The sequence below is a fragment of the Ylistrum balloti genome, unplaced genomic scaffold (assembly GCF_031769215.1).
Source record: "Ylistrum balloti isolate Yb309-2 unplaced genomic scaffold, AGI_CSIRO_Ybal_v1 Utg369618, whole genome shotgun sequence".
Lineage (NCBI taxonomy): Eukaryota > Metazoa > Mollusca > Bivalvia > Pectinida > Pectinidae > Ylistrum > Ylistrum balloti.
Window position 1 is genome coordinate 1,033,583 of NW_026781890.1, and position 8,586 is coordinate 1,042,168.

Genomic DNA, 8,586 nt, shown 5'->3' on the forward strand with positions numbered 1-8,586 from the left:
TCTAGAATCAGGTAATTTAATTTCGGCGATGTCGTAACTCATGCCTAGTATACCTCACGAGACGGTCGTTTCTTACAATGAATTAAAGAATATTTCCATGCAATATTGTCGCCGAGTTGAGATCACAAATCGTCAATATTGAACGAAGCTAAGTAATGCATGAAGTATTTCTTGAATGACAAGTATAATTCATTATAACGTAAAAAATTAACTAGACGCTTGTTGTAAGGATTAACTAATTGAAGAAAATGAGTTTTTTGATATCAATATTACACCAAAGAGAAGGATATATACACTGTGATACGTGATATGATTGATCATATGCATCTCAAGGTGTTTTTGTGATCTAAGCATATTAACCTCTCTGGTGTTCTTTGATCAAGGTTATTTTGACGCTTAACCCGGCATTTCCCTGACGCCATATGGCGGACCGCGGATATTGTAACAGCTAACAATTCCGAACCTTGGTCACATTATGAAAAACCCTTGGTATTATCAATAGATCATTTTACATGTCCTGTAAAGTAACATTGCACCCACGTCATCCAAAAAAAAAAAAAAAAACAGAAAGAATGTTGATAACATACCATTGAAACAAATATTGATGATAGAGACCTAGAATATGTGTATGACCAGTTAAAACAATTTTCGCATGTGTGATTTGGTGTTGAAGATGCAGTATTACAACAGGAAAGCCAATCCTTGCTATGACACACGGAGCAATGTGTAAATGGTCGGTTGATTGCAAGTGTAGAGATATGGGATTTCCATCGCAATAGTTACAACATAAAATGAAAGAAGCCCAAAGTTCTGGTGTAACAGGACATACTGTCAGTTCAAATTGTTTGTTCTATTTAGCAGTTTTGCGATCAACATCCTGCTTAACGAAAAATGTTAATCTCCCCGTTACACATCCGACCGTGACCTAGCGCCATTTAATCACATATCACATTAGTAAATGCATTCTTAACTAATTATCATTGACATGCCGTATGGAAACATCACTTTTATACAGTGTTTGAATTTCTCTATATAATTTCACGTCATCGCGTGCCCCTGGACACTGATAACCTCGTTACATAATTGATTTGTATGTTTGATGGACAAAACAAAAGTAACATCTATGTCGATTATTCTTATTGTAAAATAAATCTATCGTGTAAGAGGTTGCTACAAATATATTTTGATGTTCTTAGCCATGTTTGGAAATATCAAAATCCCGTCTGTGCAGGGTATCGGGATTCTTACAATTGATGAGAAATCCTTCCCTAAACACGAGAAGATTATTTTTTCAGGATACTGTAAAATGAACATGATTTTAAGGGATTTCCTTCGATTTACTGTATATGGTATCTAACGCCCGTGTTACCCGAATAAGCAGAACGTCAAGCAGCTCTTAACGTGACTGACAATTCATCATTACAAATACATAATGTAATATTAAGAAAATTAAATCAACATAGGGAACTTTATAACTGTTAAGGAAATTATCTATAAACCTATATCTAATTTTAATGTATTAAAAGATCAATTTTCACAGCGAGGTCTTCAAAAAGCTCGCCAATTACGCCCTAAACGCTTCTCGCACAATTTAGCACCGTACATACTAGTGTAAGGCGGGTGAACGCGGTAGAGTAATAACGAACCAAATGTGATTTATAATTCTTCAATTAAGTTGTCTCGGCGTTCGGGATAGAAATTCCTTTGATACTATACACCTATCCTGTGTAAATAAATAATAAATCAATCGATTGAACATTGAATGGAATTTATATATGTGATTTGGAGCGGAAAAGAAAATATGTTGATGTTTTGGTTTATTTGGGTGAATTATCCATGGTGTTGGTTATAATAAGTTTTTGGTATTTTTATCGAAACGAAAATGATACATATGACCAATGTTTGTAATATAAATTCCCATTACGTCACAACCACCTATAGCCTTGGAGTAGTGGGGTTGATTTCGTCATAAAGAGTTCTGGAAACAACATCTGTGATATTTTGAGTCAATAAAAGAAATCAGAATTATTTCATTAAGGTGTTTGTTACTTTATAGCAAAATTATCTTTCAAATTATTAATATTCTATAAATTAAAGTAACACAGTTAAGAGTTATACGTAATTAACCTTTCCCACTAAATAATAAGATCAAAACGACAAAAAAGTACAACAGTATAACGTAACGTTAAAATCTGATCAAAAGAGTTTTAAAATATGTATCATATGGTTGTATATAAGCTCCCTATTTAATATCTATATCAACCGAAGTCAGCGGAATATTGAAGGTTTATAGCAAAGTCAACAGAATCACCAATCCAATTAACGTCACTCTTTACAATGTTAAGAAGTATTCAACATTGACTAACATATGTCACGTTCATGTTCCATAACTTACCTGTCCTTGATCAACGTTATAAAATCCAGTTAATAGTAGTACCGTCGAAAAGTGTTTTCTCCTTCAATTAAAACTTATTCCCAATAGACTTGTTTGATATCTGTGATAGTTCCCTATGAGAGCAGTACACTTGAACATTATATGTAACTACCTGCTCTGCTTTCTCCATAGCGGCCCATACTCAATGTTACACCTACCCAGATACAGGTAAAACTACCACAGGTAACGTCTCTACCTAAGTCATAACTCACCTGGCTATTACATTTCTACAAGGATTTAAAACTTATTCAAATATTTAAATTAGGTAAAAATAGCACCAGCTGATAAGACGTTTCTATACGATAAACGTGTGAAAAGCATAATGTTAAGACGTGGCCGTTATGTCTGAGGGAGAAGGGAGCAATACGACCTTTTCTTCCGTCTAACCCACAGTGCACCTTATATATGTCAACTGCTGATTAGCTGGCCCATCCATCCTAATATAATCTCATGACATTTATAAACAGCGGGTATTCAAACACTTTATTTATTATTCAATTCGATGTAACTTTATTGCATTTTATGTCAGCAGATTACTTGTGGTTTTGGTCGGTTTTATGAACAGAATATCGTCCAAACCACAAAACGATGCTACCAAGTTAAAATCACCTCTACCTGCTGAACATGTAGATATAATATCGTCCGTTACCTCATCATTATGACGTGACATTACGAAAACCATGCAATGCATTTATCGAATATCCGAACTCAGTTTTCAAAAATCAAAAATGAGCTGAAACATCTTATTCTACACATTAACATGGCTAAACACGACTACCTTAAGGATCAGTATAAGTCACTTGAACACCGATGATGTGAGATCCGATACCAAACTCGAACGTAATGAAAACCAAGTACACTTTACCTGAATGGATCATTATTATTCGTTTTACTGTCTCGAAAAGATAAGTAAAGAGGAATTTGTATCAAACATATAAACGAGACATTCAGTACATATATACATGATTACGTTATAGGTGATACATATTAAATATACAAAATAAATAGTTAATATTATGTCATATTTTAGAAAATTAAATTACATATAGACAGCATATTTCAGCCAAACTCCATATGTGTGTTAGTATGTTTGAACATATATATGAATTTGACGCACACGTAATCAGAATTAATATCTAAATAAGATGAGATTCAAAATCACTATTTTCATATACAGGCAAAAAAGTCATTGGAATTGGTAGAGGAATTCGGTGACCAGACCAGGTAATTCTTGCAATACTAGCCACTGGTCAGTATGGTCAGTTCGAATTGACGAAATGACCGAAGCATTCAGCCGAAATTAGATAGAGGAGTTAAATGTGTATAATCTCAGTTATAACACGTTCATTCATTGCTTGAAAGATTTTGAAGAATGTCATTCTACCGAGATAGCCGACAAAGAAACGACCCTGGTCTAAAACCCCGGCCTTAAATAGTACCGGTATGTGTTTAATTTCTCCATGCTGTGTCATTTGTTACACGATAGAGGTCATGGCCTTTGTTACAAATCAACAAATATTTATCTCATTTACTTCGTATCAGATCCTGCATATGGATTAGGATCTCAGTAACGATCGTGACTTTGTTTTCCCAAGTAAATGAACAAAGCAGTTCCAAATTTGAAACTTTCAATATAATTCAAACAATAGCAGCGTCATGATTAATATAAAATTTTCCTTCCAGGAAAAATATATTTGTGATCCCTTAGCTGTATATATAGTTATACGTGATACATTTATATCATAATATTTTTAAAATGTTAATTCATTTATCAAAATTATTCATTTGTCAACTCGGTCCAAAAAAAGAAATCCAGAAAATACCAACATGTCAACATAACCATAATCCAAACTTAAATTTCATAAAACTAGGTCAATACTATGAACAAAAGAAAAATTCACACGAATCTCAAATGAGAACAAGGCAAAGAACAACAGAACCAACGGGCAAACTAACGAGCATCAAACACATCCAGCTTCATATCACAAAATGAAATAGAATATTTCTCAATGGGATCACTGTGACTATAAAACTGGATTAAACTTTTCTGCGATCTTTTCTATTTGCCGTTTGGAATGTCTTTATTAAACAGGTAGTCGACCTAAATTCGGAAAGGGAATCGATTCCATTACTGTCATGTATGTTACATGGAAAAATTACATTGACAAAATGTTTTCTCTTCATATAGGCCATAATACATTTAGTCCTGTTTATTCAGCGTAATCGCCTCTCTCACCTCAACGCTGACTGAATGTCTGTACTCAGATGTTCAGGATTCAAATACTGCCGTCTTAGGACGATGCTATTTAGAAACTGAAAACGGAGCGATTGGAAATAATATTTTAAGTCATAGTTGTGCTTGGCTGCGAACTGTAATTCTACAACAGTTTGTAATTCATCAGCCCGTTTTAAATTGTTGTACGTATTCACTTCTCAAGGCAAGGGTGAAAGTCCTCAAATTATTATTCAATATTATCTGAGAAGTAACATCTTCTGTGAACGTTTCTCTCAGGTAGGGATTTTCAAAGTTGATAAATGTTCTTGTGTTTTTGATATCGTTCGAACCTTTACAGTTTTATATTCAATTACAACGCCGGGTCATATAAGGTGTAAGGATGGATTGACTTTTTCACCTGAAATAAATTCCTAAGTGTCAACTCGGAAATCCTAAATTTAATAACCTTAACAGGTAAAAGTGGCCGCCGAACGTGGACTTTATAACTTTAGCTTCTCTCGGGCTCTATCGTCAATAAATTTTAGTCATATACAAGATGTCAGCAATGAAATATGCCTTTACATATTAAACATGTCTCGTATTTATAACGATAGTTGGTGGTCGATATTACCTAGTCTTAGGTTGTTGTAGGGTTATCAACAGCCTACCTGTTCATATTTTACCTGTTGTCCGCAAGCAGGTATAAAGTATTTTTACATGTTAATCAAATGGTGTTGTATTATCTTGTCCTTGTTGAAATGGTGAGATGTATAAGTGTAAATTTGAAGAGGGAACCACCATTATATAAAGAACATCAACTTAAATCTATACATTAACTACCTCTACAACAGTGTCTTGACAAAAATACATTTCGATTCGGTGTCTTTATATCAAACCTAATAATCAATTCTTTACTTGTTGCTAATCAGAAGATTAAGTTAATTGAAACCTTAAACTGGATTATTTTGTAAGATGAAGTTTCAAAGCTTTTTGGAGAATTCAATTATTTTTCATTTCTGTATTGAATGATGATTAAGAAATACTAACGTTTCATTTCAACATAGCTTTAATTGGACCAAGACTCGTGGATGATTTCAACAGATAAATCAGATTTCAACTAACTGAAGACCTCTCGTCAAGCCTTCCCTTGTTATTTTCCAGAAAGCAATAATACAAACTCCATGAACTTTATGTATCAAATGTACATACATGTGTTTAAAATAAATACTGGTATTTTAAACTTGTTAACAAAATAAGATAATTTTCATACTTCAACAAACCGGTTTGAAGTTTTGATTATACTGTGTAGATATTCATGTTGTCAATATTAGATATAGCATTCTTCTACATTAATGTCAACTGTCCTGTAAGTACCACTGTGTTATCATAGTGTTTGCGGGGTTTAAGTCGCTCAATTACCGTAAACTTGTTTTCTCAACTTTGTTCTGTAGTACTTGTGGAACGATACCAACCTATAGTAAGTGTACACAGCTGATTACCTGGATGGACCACCTTCACATTGGGATTTACTTTTAAAACACACTTGTTTAATATTTATAGTATTTTGGTTGATACTCTTTGTGCTCAAAAATATTGGACGTGTTTGTGTTAGGCAAACTAATGAATTTATTAAGTCATTATATATTGTGCTAGATACAACACGTTCACTCTAAAATTCTCTAAAATCACATTGTAAAAATCAAAGGATTCTTGACACTTAAACCATAATACAGAATAAAGCGATCGTTCGAGTGTAGTTCTTCACTGTTATATTTACAGAGAAGCTATTTACAGGTACAACAGTCAATGATTATAAATCATCAAGTGCTCCACTTTCTACATTTCCACTTACTATTTGGTCTATCCCACTTTTCTGGAGTCTCTCAGGGCAGCACAGATATCCACAGTTCACAAAGCGTTGATTACATTGGCGACGGTATCTTGCTTGTTGGTGATGTTCTGATAGCGATATACACAGTGGTATCAAAAATTGACAACACTGACAAGACAGAACACAAAAAACTGATGGTGCCAAGTGTTGCAATAATCAATATCATGTGTTACAGCTCTGCAACACCTTTGTTACATAGAACCTGTGTGTAACAAAATATCAATTCTAACTGAAATTCGATGAAAATGTAAACACATACCATGTGCTATGGAAGTAAAAGCGTCCTATGCTCCATGTGAAATATTGCCTTTCGTGTAAATATTAAAAAGAACATGCTTTCAATATCTTATACATAAAACACGTGCATGCGTGAACGAGACATGAGCTCACGTTACCTCCACTTTTTTCATATATCCTGTTACTCCATCCGCTCACAATATGCTGTCAGTCCTTAGTCAGAAAGATTTTATCCTCTTTTCGTTTCATTTGTTTAAGGAATATTTTTTATCAGTTTTCTTGTGTGAATGAACAATCTCAATAGTTCCATGGAAGGTGTTTAGAAGTTAACATATGGTTGAAACGAAAATAGAATAAATTGTTGCAGCAAGTATTTTTCGTCATTTAGATATCGTAACAAGTCAAATAGAGCACATGGAGGGAAATATACAATGATTGGGAAAGGTTTCCTGACAGTTTTACAGTTGATCGAATTTGTAATAGTATAGAATAGATAAAGCCACCAGGTATTTCTTAACGGGTTGCAAATGTCATAGATATAGAAATATTTAGTCCTTCATTGTTTATATTTTAAAGAAATTGAAAACCGTTCTCAATTACTCTCACCAGAAAGTAAAAAAGGATGCATAGATGATAATATAATGGTGTTAAGGCTTGAAGTGGAAATTTAAACGCACAATCTCACTGATAGCATCCCAAATGCGGAGAGGACTAAGAAAGACTGAAGGATCAACGGTTTAGGTGTTTCTTAGGGGACTTAACAAAATTGTTCACACATTGAACCGTAAAACAAACAAGTTCAAATTTCTAATTTCACGGGAAATAAATGAATAAAGAAAGAAATATGCTTGTGTGCAAAGCTATGTGTCAGGCCCGGGAATACTGTTGAATTCGACCTACAAACGCGTCATAGAAGACTGGTCACTAGATTTCTGTAACAATGGTTTGTGTCCTCGGTGATAAATCTTATTGTTTACTGTGATACTACTGTTATTGTCTCTTGTTGGGAAGATAATACGATATCCACACATACGATAAAAACTACTCAAGTTAAAACGTTTGTTTTATATTCATTAACCTATCGGGATCAATAACAGCGTGTTTACATATGATTACAATTAAATGGAGATGTATAGGCTATTATCCTGGCCTTCTAGTGCAAAAAATCAAAAGGCCAACATTTTATATCAAACAATATTAAAACGTATGAAAATCTAAGGTGGTAAAGTCTTTATAATAAAGTTTTGAAAGCCCACTTAATATCACTTTATTCGTTTATTAACAGGAATATGGGGAAAAGTAGTTTACTAAAAGATGTCTTCGCTAACCGTATTTATGGTATGGTTTGTAGAACTCTGATTTAATGAAGACTTCTGTCACGCGCTAGACACGTCACAAACCCTCAATTGTCTTAAAGATACATTTTAAAGTCTATCTTATAAATCTATGCGTTCTATCGGTAATGGAGATACACTGTTTTTACATTAATACAACTTCAATATTCCATCAAATATAATCGATCGGGTTTGACATTTTTATTACTGATTGGGTCTCCTTGATATCACTTTATTCTCCGCTGTAGATTGTTCACATCAAAGGATCACTAGAATTGACAAAGCAACGTCAGATGTTCATATTGTCAAAAGGAATGAATGAGTGGTCTAACATTGGACTCTGGTGAACTATTTGTGGTTTTTTCCAGTTTAAAATCCTTTCATTATAGTTATCGCAAGGCCAAGAATATAACATTGGCCATGGACTTTTTATATAGAAGAAACGCATTTTGTTGACTTTGTGTCCTTTTACTAT